The 17,733-nt window shown below is 38.2% G+C and overlaps 1 protein-coding gene across 2 annotated transcripts in view; it reads right to left on the bottom strand.

The window, feature by feature from the left end:
* The window catches only part of LOC140688427 (teneurin-2-like), a 595,904-nt gene that overhangs the window by 425,229 nt on the left and 152,942 nt on the right, over positions 1-17,733 (bottom strand). The window contains exons 1-2 of one of the 2 annotated variants that reach the window (XM_072947266.1): positions 7,307-7,456; positions 6,304-6,417 (exon numbers count right to left, since the gene is read on the bottom strand). The gene's annotated coding sequence lies outside the window, so the exon portion shown is untranslated. Of the gene's footprint in view, positions 1-6,303; positions 6,418-7,306; positions 7,457-17,733 lie in introns of those variants that run through there. The other variant, XM_072947267.1, reaches the window with a different exon arrangement.

Below are 17,733 nucleotides of genomic sequence, written 5' to 3' on the forward strand. Positions count from 1 at the left end.
GTTCATAAAGGGCTCTACTTAATTGTCTCAAAGACAAACAGCCATTTATATAAATCAAGTATATTCTCAGAAATACAGAAACTAACCAAACTGTTTTTGAAGTTCACATGATCTAGGATAATCTTCAATAAATAAAAGCTAGTTTAAGTTTGTTGGTTTCAGTGAAAACAGGTGTGTTTTCAGTGTTATCAATATTAAACATAATACTTCTATTCTACCTAGGTTTACTAAAATTCAAGTAAGCACAGGTTATCTCTCTTACAGAATCCTTCGGCAAGAAAGATAACTTAAGACGATGGTTAGCTGTCTAATGTCTCATGAAATTTTCATTAGTAATCTAAACATAATTTTTATGAATAAATAAATAGATGCAAGTAAGATCAATGTTTATAAATGACCTTTTCAACGATAATTATGCTTTATGGCATGTCTATTTAAAATAGTTTCCAAGATCTTTTTGGTAAATTGAAACCTTAATGTTGCATTCACCTTCCTTGACTTAAGATGGGATAATAGTCCAATAAACCCATTGTAAGTTGAAAATATGAAAGTTGAAAATGCACTTAATACATCTAACCTACCAAACATCATAGCTTAGCTTAGCCTACCTTAAAGGTGTTCAGAACACTTACATCAGCCTACAGTTGGGCAAAATCACCGAACACAAAGCTTGTAAGAAAGAGTTGGACACCTCATGGACTCTACTGAGAACTGTATTGAAAGTGAAAAACAGAATGGTTGTATTGACAGTTTACTTTCATGATCACATGGCTGACTGGGAGCTGGGGCTCATGGCCACTACCCAGCCTCATGAGAGAGTCATGTACCCGAAAAAAGCTCAAAATTCAAAATTCGAAGAATGGTTTCTACTAAACGTGTATCTCCTTTGCACCATCATAAAATTGAAAGAAATCTTCAGTCAAACCATCCTGAGTCGGGGACCGTCTGTAGTGAGAGAAATTCAGTGATGAATATTCACTGAGTAACTAGATCATTTCCAAATAAGATAAAATACTGAAACATTAATTACTGAACATAGGTTTATCCACTTTTGGTTTCTCTGTTTTACAGAGGAACTAAAGATATTTGTAACTCTAGAATCAAGCCTCTTGGCACTTTCATAGTCACGTACAGAGCAGGGAAAACTTCGAGTCACCTGCTGCCAGGGCTTCCAGCTGCGATGCTGGTAACAATGAACTGTTTCTGCACTCAGATCGTAAGTGTCCTTTTCATTGTCTACTTAGTGCCCGGTTTTTCACATTTTTTTGTACATTTTGTTGGTGAGTTTGCTATGTAAAAGTGACCCTGAAGCGTGGCACTGCAGGGCTGACTAGTGAGCTTAAGTGCAATGTGACTTATGGGGGAAATTCGTGCCCTCGGTAAGCTTTGCTCAGGTGCGAGTTACGCTGCTGTCTTCTGTGAGTTCACTGTTAACAGTCAACAGTACATATTAAATAAGAAGCCTTTAAACAGAAACACACATCAACAAGGTGATGTATTGATCTGTTGACTGGCTGACAAAAACGTGGCGACCACAGTGCTACACTTCCCTAATCTTCTACTCCCACTAGGAGCAATGCTTCAGCATTTGTTAACTCAGTGTTCCAGGCAACTTTATAGAACACGACGACCACAAAGAAGGAGAACCAAGAGTATTTATTAATTTCCCCTATGTTCTTGACATTTAACTCTTTTATGAATGTGATTCTATATTCTTAAGTCCTTTCTTAAGATGCCTACTTTTGTAACCCATTTTTTTTATGGACCTCGGTGTGATATGCACGAACACAACACACACACACACACAAGCAAATATCCATTTAAAGACCTTAACTGTAACCTTTTGATTTATAATTTATGTTATGTGGGATGATATTTAATTTATACTAAATTGATCTTTTAACAATATATTTTTATCTTTTAGTTTTCCAGTCAAATTGGATTCATTTACTTAATTGTCCTCTATTTACTCAACACCTTGTTAAACTGCCTGGTGTCACCCAAATTCTGTCTGTTTGTTCATCCTGGTTTGCAGTTTTAACGATACAACAAACAGCTACAGAATACTTTTCTTCTTTTTGTAACTGTTTTGTAATAGTAAACTAAGTCATTCAAAGATATTCCCTCCTTCTCAATTTTCCCAATGAACTGCTTAAAAACGTAAAAAGCATCTTATAATTACTTTTCTTAGTTTGTATTACAAACATCTCACTGATTTATATATTCAGGGATTTGAACACCAAAATCTGCATCCGGTGATGGTTGGAAAAAAAATAAGCACACTTGTCTCGTTTCAGCATAAGTGACAACAGGGGACGTTTACAAAACAATCCATCCTTTAGAAAGTTATGTAATTAATTTTCTAGATCATAGCTTGTCAGATCATATTCTTCATAATAAAACACATGCCTTTCTCTAGATCCCATATTTTTACTGCTCAAAACATACTCACTCAGTGGAACAGTATCTGGAGAAACAGTTTAGACCAAAAAACTTCATTCTTCTCCCTCTTAACTATGCGAACTTGAGCAAGATATGTAACCTCTTGGGGCTTCAGTTATTAGGATTAAAGAGGGCTTTGTTTATATGTTAAATAAAATAATTTATGTTAAAGAAAAAACCTTTTAAAATGGGGGATATGGTATACATTTAGTAACTATGTGTATCATATATTAGTTCCGGTTATGTAAGTTCTGTTTTATTCTTAAAATGTTCAAGAAAATATTTTGTGAAATGTGTAATATTGCAAGACTTTATGCGAGACAATGTGAAATATTTAAAGAAAACCTGTTGTAAATCTCACAATGTTAAGCAGCAACTCAGGCATGTAATGTAGGCAAAAAAAAAATCTCAAAATGCACTCATCTTAAAGGTTAGATGTTGAGTATGAAAGGGTGTTTCTCTGTTGGCAAAAAAAGAAAAGGGAAAAAAGAGCTCAGTGTAATACTTTTGAAATGGTGCTAATAATTTCAGTTCTTGCATAGAAGTGGATTTTAAACTAGAGAAAAAAATGTGTTAATCTTTTTTTTTTTTCTTTTTAAAGAGACTTGGTCACTTACATATTCAGCACATACTGATTATTATGAACTCTTGAAATGGGAAAGAAAGTGAAAAAATGTCTCACTTGCATTCTACTGATAGGGAATAAATCCACACATCACCCACTGCAGGATGTGTTGCTGCAAACATAGCCTTCATGTAGGTCTGTTGACTTTCCCAAAATTCCTACCTAAAGCGGGGTTTCATTTTAATAATATAAGAAACATTGATTCTGTTTAGCCTTTATCAAAGGCAATCTTTCAAAGTATCAGGGTGTTTTTTTTTTTCTATGATTTAAAATTTTCTTTCTCTTTTATCTTCATTTTTAAAATAGTGAAAAATAGCCCCAAAGCATATGATGACAAGATCATTTCTTGCATTCCATCCTCGTCCGGTTGAAAGCAGATACGACTGCCTTAGAATTATGAGAATCTACAGTTAAATCTAGTGTTTCCTATGAGTCCACCGTGGAGTAAAAACCATTACACGTACTACCAGTTAAGCCAAAGGAACCACACAGAAAAGCTTAAGGTGGATCCCTGGCCGGAGAAGCTGTACACTTTATGATACTGTCTCTTACGAACAAGAGAGTAGCATTTGAAACTTCAAACATAAACCTAAGTGAAAAGAAAAAAGCTAGAGGTGGCCTAGAAGGAAACTGAAAACCTGGGCAAACCCCAGCATATGTTTATAAAACGTGGGGAAGCTACCCTCATTTATTGTCTTGGGGCTGCAAATGATGCTCTGAATGAACAGCAGAGGGCAGAGACCTTGCAAAGTCCTTTTCCAAGTAGGTAGGTATCTCTTGACAACAGGTTGAATAGACTATAGAAATACAGTGCTGACGGTTAGCACGAAGCCCTCCTTACAGTTATTATTTTAAGTAGTAGTTTCCTGCAAACCAAGCCCCGCCTCACTGACTGGCTTATTATTCAGCCAACATTCAAAGCACTGCTGGTTGCAATAGTAAATCATCAAAGCACTGCACTCCCTAACAGAATGATGGCAAAACCTAACGAGAGCATTGAGAATACATAATGAATTTTCAGGCCAGCACGTTAGACAGATCCCCAAGATTCTGAGATTTGCTTCATTGTCAAGGAAATTCCTAAGACCATGGAGCCTTGTCTATCTCTCCCCACACCTACATGCTCTTCCTCATTATCCCGCCTGTTTCCCTGACCTCCATGTCCCAAAGATCCATCTTTTTCAGAAAACCTAATCAAAAGATTAAATGATAAGATTAGGATGATGGACAAGAAAAACAGGGGACAACTGCTGGATCTAACGTGGTCAGGAAAATCCTCTGGGAATCCTAAGCACAGATCTCATCCTCCCAAGCAGGCTCCATTCTTGCAGGTCCTGTCCCACCAAACTCACCTCCTCTAACTCTGCAGCGCTCTCATCTGGTACTTGCTCTGGGTAAGGACAGATGGGCTAGGATGGGACAGGACGGAAACTATAGTTTGATTATATGCCCTTCTGTTTCTTCCAAAGTTTGTCAACTTTTGTCAACAACATGTATAATGGATTTCCTGAGCATTAGGTGACCCTTGCTTAAAAACAGAAGCAAGGATGAACCCAAGCTTCCAAGACAGGAAGTGGAACCAGGAGATGATCTGGGAGGGGATGGCCCCCGATCTGTGTGCAAGCAACTTTAAAGTCAGAGATGTGCTCTAACTAAAAGCAAGATTTCCTCGTACAACCCAGTTTGGATCTGACCTCCAAGACACTAGGAACAACTATGCTCCAGAGAAAGTTAGGGTGTTGGCTGAGCATTACTGAATTTAATGCCTTTCCCAGAATGAAAGCACAGTACAATCCAAAAAGAAACCACTAATACTCTGATGGAGGACTGTCCCCACTCAGACCATACACCCAAGAAAATATATGAGAACATAAGAACGATGTGGAAAAGCAGCAGTAGTAGAAAGGTCCATTTCAAGCAAGCCGCTTGGACTTCAGTTTCTTTGCCAGCAAAATGGAGTTAAAACTGCTGGTAACATTCATTTATCCCCAACTACGTGTTCAGCTACCAGGGTAAGTACCTTATTGCATCATCTGCTTTAATTGTCACTACAGCTGCATGAGATTCTGATTCAGGCATTATATTATCCACTCCGTAAGTATTTCCTAAACGGACTGTTTCAACCGGGCTGTCTGATGACTGTATTACACACACCTCCTTCACGGAGGCATTTACATCATCATCCCTCCCTCAAACCCATTCTCACTCCCCCAGCCACATGAGACCTACCCTTTACTCATTGCCTCATTTTCACTGAAATCGCTTGCAAGCAATAATAAAAAAAAACAGAGAAAAAGAAAAAAGAATTTAATCCAGATATTTTTTCTATTTATCCATCGGATCCCTTACAAATATCTACTATATTTCTTTTCATACTTTATCCTTGGCCATAAAACCTCTCTATATACTCAAATTACTGAAATCATTCTGTAACTGATGTTTTTGCTAAGTCAGATGTCCCCCGTCTCCAAATTAGAATTGCATGATGCATTAACTGTCCCCATAAAACCCTCTAACTGCCCCATCCAAAAGTGAGCCATCTTAGTAGGAACTGACTTGTAAAAATATAAAAAGCAAGATCAAAAAAAGCTGAACACTAGAGAAAAATGAAGGTAGGAGGCCCAAGAAAGCCTTAAGGAGATGTTCAAAATATGATGCTAGATGCTGTGGAAATATACTAAGGATGCCAGTTCAGGGACAATAAACGCAAAAAGGATTTTACTAGGAGCATTAGAAAGACGTACTGGCTTCCTTTTTTCTTTTTTCCCTACATAGATTAACAACGTTAAAAAGGTCAAGGGGGCCAAGTTTTTCCATCCAAAAGGTCTTTGCACAGGACAATGTGGTCCAGCTAGTCACAACTGTCACCTTTGATTTCCGTATGTACATTTTGTACATTTCAAACACCAAGAGCGTAGTAGACAAATGATTCAGAGAGTCCAGGGGATGAGGAGTAGGGGTCTGGAGGGGGATCCACCCATGTAAATAAGAAGCTGTAAAGTCATTCTATTGGGTTGGGAGGGGGAGAGACAACTGCAGATTTCAGAGACAGAAAATGACAGTACAAATTACTTTGGTTCATAAAGAAGAAAGGGAAAAGAAAAAAAAAAGCAAGCTTTCCTTCACGGAGCTGGAAGAGCCCTATTTGGCACACTGTATGAAAGCACTTCAGTCAACAATGCAAACACGACTTGAGGCCGAGCAAAACACAGAACTGTAGCTATGAGGCCACTCACCGGAAGGGTGGATCTTCCACGTGCAATTCAGTGAGCGGGACAGGCGTGCTCCACAGCAAAGCCAAGTGACGAAGCAAGCCCCAGACCGCGTAGGGAATAAAGAGCTGGGTGTAACTGTTAAAAAAGAAGACAGAAACAAAGAAAATAGGTAAGATTCAAATGAACACCTAAAACAAAAACAAATAAAAATGCAAATAAATACCATATATCTTCAAAACGGAGGGAAGCTGGAATTGGGAGTCACATTGGCTTACTTGCATACCTTCTCCTTTGGAATATCTTTCAATAGAGGAATGTAGAATATGGCATAAAATATATGAAGGGCCAAGACGGCGGAGTGGAGGACGCTGGGAGCTCGCCCTCTCCCACGAATACACCAAGACTGACATCCAGGGACCCACCCAGCCACTCCCAACACCCGCTGAACCTTGACAGAACATTGCCCTCTTCAAAAGACTAAGTTCGCCATAAATCTGATAGGAGAAAAGGCAAACAGAAAGAAGAAAAAGCAAAGAAGTGCAGGACCGGTCCCGCGGGGAGGGAGTGGCAGAGGAGGATCGGCGCTCGCTGGCTGGGTCTCCCCTCCCTGCGGAGAGGCCAGCGGGACGGAGGGGGAGCCTCCGACGTTCGGATCTGTACAGCGTGGCCCTTGAGAGACAGAACTAAGTTAAAAGGGCACCGAGGGTCCCTGCGACACCCAGCCCGAGATGTGAGCCGACAGCTGGGGCCGGGACAGGCCGCCGAGCAGGGCGGAGGGCGGAGGCGGCTGCACTGAGGCAGCCCCAGGGGACTGCAGGGGGGCTGCGCACCGTGGCTGTGAGGGGACACAGAGCAGAACAACGTGGGTCCCCCACAAAATGCAACGAAAAACACTCAAGCAACACTGCTAGTGTGCCCCGGGGGGAGGGGCGCCGCAGCCTTTGTCTCCTCAGATCTGAGGAACCATTATTGGCGGGACCTCAGGGGAGGAGAGGCTGGGCGCAGCCACAGCCGCCATATTTACCATATTCTCTGCTGCGCCAGCCCCAGGCTGAGGGACCGTTCTCCCTGGTGCCTCTGTGAACTCAAGCCTCTGAGACAAACGAACAAGGAGCGGAGCTGTGGCACAGAACCTGGGTGACAGCCGGTGTGGCCATTTTCTCAGAGCGCGCACCTGACGCACTGTGGAGAGCGGCGCTCAACTAGGGAGGGACCGGACGTGCAAGCGTGACGTAGAGACGCAGCGCTGGGAGGGGGCGCGAACACCCGCCTGCCGCGCAAGGCTGCACCGAGACTGTGTGCAGAGAGGGCGCGACCTCCGCGCCTACTAGGAGCAGCACAGACAGGGGCGCGACCAGAGGGCCTCAGGAACCAGCGAGCGGAGTTCGCATGGCAGGGTGAGAGCAGGAGCAGCGGCAACCACAGAATGAAAAGGAGGCCCCGCTGCATGGCCAGGGCAGGCTCTGGTCACCACAACACTGGCCACACCCGCAGCCAAAGGATAACAGACAAAAGGCATGGAAGGAAGACTTGGCAACCACCCATACTTAAGAAGGACCTCTCAACAAAATTATTCAGAGTGCATAGTCTCCTCGGGAACACATCCACCTTTTTCTTTTCTTCTCTTTAATTTTTTAATCCCTTTTAAAATTTTCTTTAAATTTTTTATTAATTTTTAAAAATTTGTCTCTTTGATCATGTTTTGTTCTGTTAATTATCCTGTTTTCAAATCATTTTTCTTTTAAATTTTTTAAAATTTCTCTCAATTTGATTTTTCTCTTTGGTTTGTTCTTCTGTTATTGATTATACTGTTTTCAAATCTCTTTTTCTTCTTTAAAAAAAATTTTTTTAGTTTTATTTCCATATCCGGTTTAGATAAATAAATAACTAAACCCCTTCAGGACCACAGTAGGTAACTGATACTACTCCATAATCCATAGTGCCAGAGAAATATAAGTAAAATGAAGAAGCAGAGGAACCACTCCCAATTAAAAGAAGACAATCCCCTGAAAGAGCAATCAATGAAATGTATCTTGATAGTCTACCGGATCATGATTTCAAAAAAGGAGTGATCAAAGTATTGAAGGAACTAAAAGAGATTATGAATAGAGACAGAGAATATGTCAAAAAGGAAACTGAAAGTATAAAGAGGAGTCAGTTAAAACTGGAAAACTCATTTGCTGAGATAAGAGCTGAGCTAAAGGCTGTAAAAAGTAGGGTAGATAATACAGAGGAATAAATAAGTGACTTAGAAGACAGGACAACAGAAGTCACTCAATCAGAACAGCTGAGAGAAAATCAAATAAAAACCAATGAAAACAATATAAGGGACCTTGGGATAATATAAAATGTGCCAACCAATGCACAATAGGGGTCCCAAAAGAAGAAGAGCAAAGGGGATTGAAAAGGTATTTGAAGCAATCATGGCTGAAAACTTCCCAAACCTAAGAAGGAATCAGATATCCAAGTACAGGAAACACAGAGGGTCCCAAACAAGAAGAACCCAAACAGATGCACACCAAGACATTATAATCAGGATGGCCAGGGTTAAGGATAAAGAAATGATTCTAAAGGCAGCAAGAGAAAAACAAAGAGTTAGATACAAGGGAACCCTCATAAGGCTTTCAGCTGACTTCTCTACAAAAATAAGAAGGAAGATAAAGAAGGACGTTATATAATGATTAAAGGAGCAATACAACATGAGAATATTACAGTTGTTAACATATATGCACCCAATATAGAAGCACCTAAATATATAAAGCAAATATTAACAGATATAAAGGGAGAAATTAATGGGAACACAATCATAGTAGGAGACTTTAACACCCCATGAACATCACTGGACAGATCTTCCAGACAGAAAATTAATAAGGCAACAGAGAAACTAAATGATACAATAGAAAGAATAAATAAAATTTGACAAACCTATGGGCAAGCTCATGAAGAAATAGAGACATAAATAAACAAAATAAGAAAGGAAAATGGAGAAATTACAACCAATACCACAGAAATATAAAATATCATACAAGAATACTACAAACAACTATATGGAAACAAAATGGATAACCTAGAAAAAATGGACAAGTTTCTGGAAACTTACAGTCCACCAAGACTGAATCAAGAAGAAACTGATCACTTGAACAAATCAATCACTAGAAATGAAATAGAATTAGCAATAAAAAACCTCCCTACAAACAAAAGTCCAGGATCGGGTGGCTTCACTGGGGAATTCTACCAAGCATACAAAGAAGAACTCATACTGGTCCTTCTCAAACTCTTCCAGAAGATTGAAAAGGAGGGAGTACTCCCAAACTGATCACCCTGATACCAAAACCAGACAAAGACACTACCAAAAAAGAAAACTACAGGCCAATATCACTGATGAACATAGGTGCAAAAATCCTCAACAAAATATTATCAAGCAGAATCGAACAGCACATAAAAAAGATAATAGATCATAATATAGTTGGGTTCATCCCAGGAACACAAGAGTGGTTCAGCATATGCAAATCAATGTGATACACTACATCCACAAAAGAAAGGACAAAAACCATATGGTTATCTCAGTAGATGCAGAAAAAGCATTTAACAAAATTCAACACCTATTTATGATAAAAACCCTTAACGAAGTGGGTATAGAGGGAACATATTTCAACATAATAAAAGCTATGTATGACAAACCTACAGCCAGCAGAGTACTCAATGGTGAAAAACTGAAAACCTCCCCACTAAAATTGAGACAAGACAAGGTTGCCCATTCTCACCATTACTATTCAACATAGTCTTAGAAGTCCTAGCCACAGCAATCAGGGAAGAAAAAGAAATAAAAGGGATCCAAATTGGAAAAGAAGAGGTAAAAATTGTCACTATATGCAGATAACATGATACGACACACAGAAGACCCTAAAAGCTCCAGACAAAAACTACTAGAGCTAATAAAAGAATTCGGCAAGGTAGCAGGATACAAGATTAATGTATAAAAATCAGTTGCATTTCTTTACACTAATAAATCAACAGGAAAAGAAAGTAAAGAAACAATCCCTTTTAAAATAGCACCCAAAGTAATAAAATACCTAGGAATAAATCTAACCAAGAATGTGAAAGAATTATACGTGGACAACTACAAAACACTGATTGAGGAAATGAAAGAAGATTTAAAAAATGGAAAGACATCCTATGCTCCTGGATTAGAAGAATCAATATTTTTAAAATGACCATACTGCCCAAGGCAATCTACAGGTTTAATGCAATCCCTATCAAATTACCCAGGACATTTTTCACAGAAATAGAACAAATCATACTAAAATTTATATGGAATCACAAAAGACCCAGAATTGCCAAAGCATTACTGAAGGAAAAGAATGAAGCTGGAGAAATAACCCTCCCAGACTTCAGACAATACTACAGAGCTACAGTCATCAAAACAGCATAGCTTTGGCACAAAAGCAGACATATGGATCAATGGAACAGAAAAGAGAGCCCAGAAATAACTCACTAACTTTTGTTCAATTAATCTTTGACAAAGGAGGCAAGAACATACAATGGAATAAAGACAGTCTCTTCAGCAAATGGTGTTGGGCAAACTGGATAGCAGCATGTAAATCAATGAAGTTAGAATACTCCCTCACATCACACACAAAAATAAACTCAAAATGGCTTAAAGACTTAAACATAAGATAAGATATAATAAATCTCCTAGAAGAAAGCATAGGCAAAACATTATCTCACATACATCTTGGCAATGTTTTCCTAGAGCAGTCTGCCCAAGCAATAGAAATAAAAGTAACAATAAACAAATGGGACCTAATTAAACATACACGCTTTTGCATAGAAAGGGAAACCATAAGCAAAACAACAACCTACAGAATGGCAGAAAATATTTGCAAAAGATGAGACTGATAAGGGCTTGATTTCCAGAATATATAAACAGCTCATATGACTTAGTAAGAAAAAAAACAAATAACCCAATCCAAAAATGGGCAGAATACCTAAACAAGCAATTCTCCAATGAAGACATATGAATGGCCAATAGGCACATGAAAAAATGCTCAATATCACTAATTATCAGAGAAATGCAAATCAAAACTACAATGAGGCTAAAAATAGAGTTACCATATGATCCAGCTATCCCACTCCTGGGTATATATTCCAAAGAAAACTCTAATTTGAAAAGATACATGCACCCCAATGTTCATAAGAGCACTATTTACAATAGCCAAGACATGGAAGCAACCTAAATGTCCATTGACAGATGATTGTATAAAGAAGCTGTGGTATATTTATACAATGCGATACTACTCAGCCATAAAAAATGATAAAATAATGCCACTTGCACCAACGTGGATGGCCCTGGAGAATGTCATTCTAAGTGAAGTAAGCCAGAAGGAGAAAGACTAATACCACATGATATCACTTATACATAGAACCTAAAAAATAGACAAATGAACTTATTTACAAAACAGAAACAGACTCACAGACATAGAAAACAAACTTATGGTTACCATGGGGGAAGTGGGTGGGAAGGGATAAACCGGGAGTTTGAGATTTGTAGATACTGACTAATATATATAAAATAGATAAACAAGTCTATACTGTATAGCACAGGGAACTATATTTAATGTCTGTAGTAGCTTATGGTGAAAAAGAATATGAAAATGAATATATGTATGTCCATATACGACTGAAGCATTGTGCTGCATACCAGAAATTGACACAACATTGTAAACTGACTATATCTCAGTTAAAAAAAAAAATAAATGCATCTTTCTGGCAACATACAGAATTTAAGTCTGCTCTTCACATTTACAAATGTTTCATTTTGAAATGTATTACTTGCTCATCCATACCATTTGAACATTATTTTGCCAACTTTTAAATTCAAATAATTGCTAGTTTGTGCCACAGTCAATAGGATATGGGAGTGTATTATATACTGGGGAGTCCCCTGACTCTGACACAACTTGTTCTGTGCAAATAACCTAAGCTTGCATAACCTAAAAATTAGGACATAATAGCACCTATTTCACAGAAATGTTTTGAAGATGAAACTCCAAAATCCATCAAAGCTCCTAGTACGGTGCCTGGGACACAGACCCCTACAGTATTTGTCAGTTGTCAGTGTTGTCATTGTGGTTACCGTCCTTCCAAGGCCACATGTCTGAAATCATCAACAGAGATTTGGGGCTCATTTCCTAATGACTCCCCCCTGGCCAGGAGAACTGGGGCAGTGATGGAGACACTGGGAGATGTCTTCAGTTTGCAAAGGGATTTCACAAACAATGCAAAAACTGGAAAGAGATGGCAACAAAGAGTGACAACAGGTAAAATCAAGTGGTTCTAATTTCCCAGCTTAGTTCGAATCATTTTCCTCCTGAACACTAGAAATTGACCTCTACCCATGAAAAGGAGCTCCTCCACCATCAGCATGTCCCAGGCAGGGTTCTAGGTAATGCAGGTGAGTGAGAGAGGGGCCAGTCTGGCTGAACCCATCGCCAGTGCCCAGAAGTGACCACTGCCAAATACCACACTCCTAGTCACCTTCCTCCCCAGGGCAAGTGGTATTTTCAGACTGCTGGCACTACCTTCTCTAACTCTTCTGAAAGCCTTTCAGCCCTCCACCAAGACTCCTGGTAATATGGAATAAATATTGGGTGCTAGCTGCCTGATCTTCCAGACAGGAAGAGGGCTTGCCACAAAGCCCTGGAGAGGATGGAATTTAAATCACAGCAGACCTGAGTTTGAATTGTGTCCCTCTCACTAGTAAGTATAACCTCAGACAAGATTCCTCAGACCGCCCGAGCCTCAGTCTATTTATCTGCAAAATGGAGGCAGAGGGCAAAATCCTACTCACATGAAATTGAATAAGACGGAAAGACAATGTTTCAAGAATGCAGCAGGCAGACAACAAACCTTAATCACAATTTTTGCTGTCTTTGCTCAGCTATCATGCTTATTTTGGTACCTTGATAATCAGATTATAAGGAAATGACAGAAGCAGAATTGTCTGATCAAGACTACGCATCTTTAAAAGACCAATTGACAAGAGTGGACAGAATTTTAAGACCTTGGGTAAACTTGCTTTGTTTTCATTTTGTTTTATTCTTCTCAAGTTTTCAACCTGGCAATCAGAGCCCAGCAAAGCAATATGGTGCTCTGATTTCCTCCTTAGAAACTCTGCGGCCTTCATTGTCTTTATAGCTACAACTTTAGCAGTTAATTATATCCTACCTTGTAATAATTAGGTGTCCTTATAATGAAGTCTGTTTACTCACTTGTGCGGTTCTGATCCTTTAATCTCTCTTGAATTTTAGTTTTTAATGCTAATAAGAGCCACAATTTAACAATTTTATTACTAAATCAAATTGCAAGAATATTTTAAGGAAGATTCACGAATGGGTTGAATCTAAAAACAACTTTTATAATTAGGAATAGTACCAAATCATAAGAAGCAGCCTCAATGGTAGAAGCACACAGAGCTTGTGCGCCTGCCCAGCAAACAGTGGCACAGCCTTGGGCCAGTCACTGACCTTCATCTTCAGACCTGTTGGATAAGCCTGCAGGAGTCAGCTATCTGCCTCAGCTAGATCACAAATTTATTTTAAAGATAAGTTAGGAATTCCCTATGATACTAAGACGGCTGTTAATTTTAGGCAAGAGATATGTTACTGGCTTTGTTATTTCAGATCATGTTAATTACAAATTTAAAAGCCTTCTGCTACAATGTAGAATAAAAATAGTCATGGTCAGTGTGCATGGCATATTCAATTCAACACGGCGCAATGATGAAATCACCAGGCTTTACCGTTAAACTGCTTGGGTTTAGCATGTGATACAAACATCTAATAACCATGAGTTCCAAGGCAAATCTTAATCCCCTATATTCCTTAAACTCCTCCCGGGTAAAACAGGGCTGATAACAATATCTGACTTATGGGGTTGTTGTCAGGATTACATAGATAACTCACTCAATGACTGGTACATAGTAAATGTTAGCTATTAGTACTTTTTTATTAGTGACGTAGAATTACATAAAAATCTGCTTTCTGAAGTATCAAATACAGCCCGTATTTTACAATAGGCATTATAAAAATCTGTCAATTGGATAAATGGAAATGATTTTTTGACCAGTATATTTCACTCATCAAATATTCAGTAACAAACAATGCATGCTTTAAGGCAATGCATTTACCAAATGTTATTTATTAGGTTTTCATCTGCGTTGACACATCAGATAATATATATTGATTAAAATTAAATACCTTATTAATTATACTACAACTAAACTTTATTTTTTTTCAAAATTTAAATTTCTGTTAAGATTTTACATATGGGATTTTATGTAACTACATTGAAATCTATGTTTTCAAATTTATTGTTGAAAATTCCTTTATAGTATAATTATAAAAAGAGGTACAGTTAAATAAACAAAGACAGTAAAAGTCATTCAAAAGCACATCAGCCAGTGATAACTGCTGCTTCCATGTGGGTTTAACACCATTCTAGCCATCCCTCTATAAATAAATTCATATGGAATTCACAAAATTGTGCATAAATAGGACAATGCCATCCATCTCTTTTTATTCCAAACCCTTTTCTCTAAAAGAAATGTACTTTCTAGATTACTGATCGCAGGTCATCTGGGTCCATGGCTGATTCAATCAAATTATTTTAACTTTTCATTTAATGTTTATAGGAAATTTGAGAAATCTAAATATTCTTTTTAAAAGTATTACAAAACAAGCAATTTAAATTAATTAAATATCATTGACATTTGGGGAGTCATTTAGGGATGCCTCAATTTGCATCTTTGAGATAGATTTTTCCATCATTAAACATATAAATCAGAAAAGTTAAATAAATATCAGAGTACATATTTTACACAAGTGCCACAAAACCAAATGATCTAGACAAATTCACAGAAAGTCAGAGAATAGAAGTAAAATTTGCAAGATGTTATCTTCATTCAAACTACCAGTTTTCTTAACGGAAATTAAGTTTATAGGCTGAAAAGAAATATGAGCAATTTTCCCTTTAGATATAAAGAGAATGATATTACAGTGCAAGGAGTGGGAGATTAGTAAATGCAAATTAATTGACTTCTTTCTAATGCATAAAAATAAAGGTTTCAGAGACATAAAAATATGAGTATGTGGGTTTCATTCCACACAGCAGAAGAAAATGAAATGATGCGGTCAAACAAGTGAATTTCAGAGTTCTCAAGACATTTTGCATTCTACTATTCCTATAAATGTTTAGAGACCAGAGCCTTACTTGAAAAAGAAATATTCCAAGTCCAAAGAAAAGATCTTTCTACTCATTTAGCATGGAAATTTGATAATGAGGCATTTGGACTTGCAATGAAATAAATTTTATGATGCAGACAATTGTTAATTGATCTGGATATACTAAGACCCACCAGCTAGTACCATTCTCCTGTTTATTTGATAAACATTTAATAGATCACATATCAGATACTAATTCAAGCTCAAGATCTATGCTGTCCAACAGAGGAGCCACCAGCCACACAGGGCTATTTACTGGCTACAGAGCACTTACAATGTGGCTAGTCTGCAGTGACACATGCTGTAAAATGCACACACGATTTCACAGGCTCAGTATAAAAAAATGTAAACTAGCTTGATAACATTTTTTTGTACCGGTTACACATTGAAAAGATAATGCTTGATATCATATATGAATTAACGTGATTAATTTTACCACCTTCTTTCCATTATTTTTCAATGTGCCTATTAGAAATTTTAAAATAACATGGGGTTTGCATTACATTTCTATGGGACAGCCTTCCCTCAGAAGATGATAGTAGTTAAGAAGGAAATCAGATCTTTGTATCTGCATCTGAGTGTTTATGGGCAGGCACTAAAGCTGTTTAAGGACCTGGGGCAGAACCTGAGGGAGGAGCATTGAAGTGGGAGCTGCAAGCCAAGCCCTGAAATGTTGCCATCTAGTCCTATGCATCAGAAAGACACATCGAAAGTCACAGAAAGGCAAAGCTATTAGATACAAACAAGGAAAATATAACGCTGCTTTGTGCAAAGAAATCTCTCCAGTGAAGTGATGGCTGTCCAATGCATCTCACTTCTCTTAGCCAAAGGAGAGCATGAGGTCAATCTGTGGTGCAGAAAGTACCCCTGGGGTGGTGGGCATGCTCCTCTGTCTACAGGGGAGGGAGGAGGAGCTCATATTTTATTTGCTTTTAATGGCAAATTTGTACAGTGGAGCAAAGAGAGCAACCTCATCACATATGCTATTTGAAATGCATTGATATCCCCAAGCTAGCTAGGCTGGATCTGAGGAGGACAGAGCCCCGAGAAAACATTTCAAAACATCCGGAGGTCCCTGAAGCCTCCCAGAGGATCTGAAGGCCCACTGCGGCTGTGACAAACAGATTACAGAACTGTCAAGTATATGTTAGAGATAATTAGCAGAGCACACTCTTTGGTGCCTCTGACCGACATCGCACGTATCGACAAGGTATGCTTACAATAAACGTAAAACAGCATCTTTCTACTTTTGTATTTTATTCCCTCTAAAACATGTGGGCAAATAAGCCTCGTTTTCTCATTATATGGAATCTCTGAATTTTCACTCTTTAGGATAACACTTCAATTAATGTAAATCATCTTCGCTCCCACAGAGAGATTTCCACAATAGCCTGTCAAATTCGAGCATAATTTTGCTCAGAGTACGTGGTTCCTATCATAGAGATGCACCAAACCAATCAAAACACAATCATATTTTCGACGTTCAAATACAGAATCTGGGATCCAAAGCTTATGTTCAAAGATTTCAATAAAAGTGGGAAAAAAAATCGACAGAAGTGGAAAAGACATGCCACGTAATACCAATTCATTAGGCAATTTTGAAAGGGTCGAATCTTATTTTGCTTAAGGCTTATCTGACAGAGAAATTCCTGGAGATTTATAAAATATTCACTCTCTTCCTGCTTATTTTTGAATGAATAAATATGAGGCCCATTTTATACAGAATCACTCTAACTTGAACTAATAATCGTGCATCGCAGCCTAGAATAATGTTTGCTTCAGAGGGATAAATCTAAAAAGGAATGCAAAAGAAATCATTAAGTCAGACAGTAATTATAATTAATTTATAGATAGTTGAGGTTCGTTCGTTTTTGCCAAAGTATGTAAAATAGCATTTACACGGAGGCTCAGAGGACAATTAAAACAGTACTCCATCACATAAAGACTGTTTACTTGCTGAATAGCATTAGGATACAATATATAATTTACCATATACCATTTTCAAAGACAAACTGGCTCAAGAAGAAACCTGCAGGTCTCTGTGTAACCCCTGATGATTCATTTCCTTTACTTTGAGGAACGGACATGGGTCCTTTGGAGAAATTTTGAAATCTTGAAGGAAAAAAAAAAAAAAAAACCTTGCCAAAAGACATTGCTTGAGATTGAGTTA

Source organism: Vicugna pacos, chromosome 22 (genome assembly GCF_048564905.1).
Source record: "Vicugna pacos chromosome 22, VicPac4, whole genome shotgun sequence".
In the NCBI taxonomy this organism is placed as follows: domain Eukaryota; kingdom Metazoa; phylum Chordata; class Mammalia; order Artiodactyla; family Camelidae; genus Vicugna; species Vicugna pacos.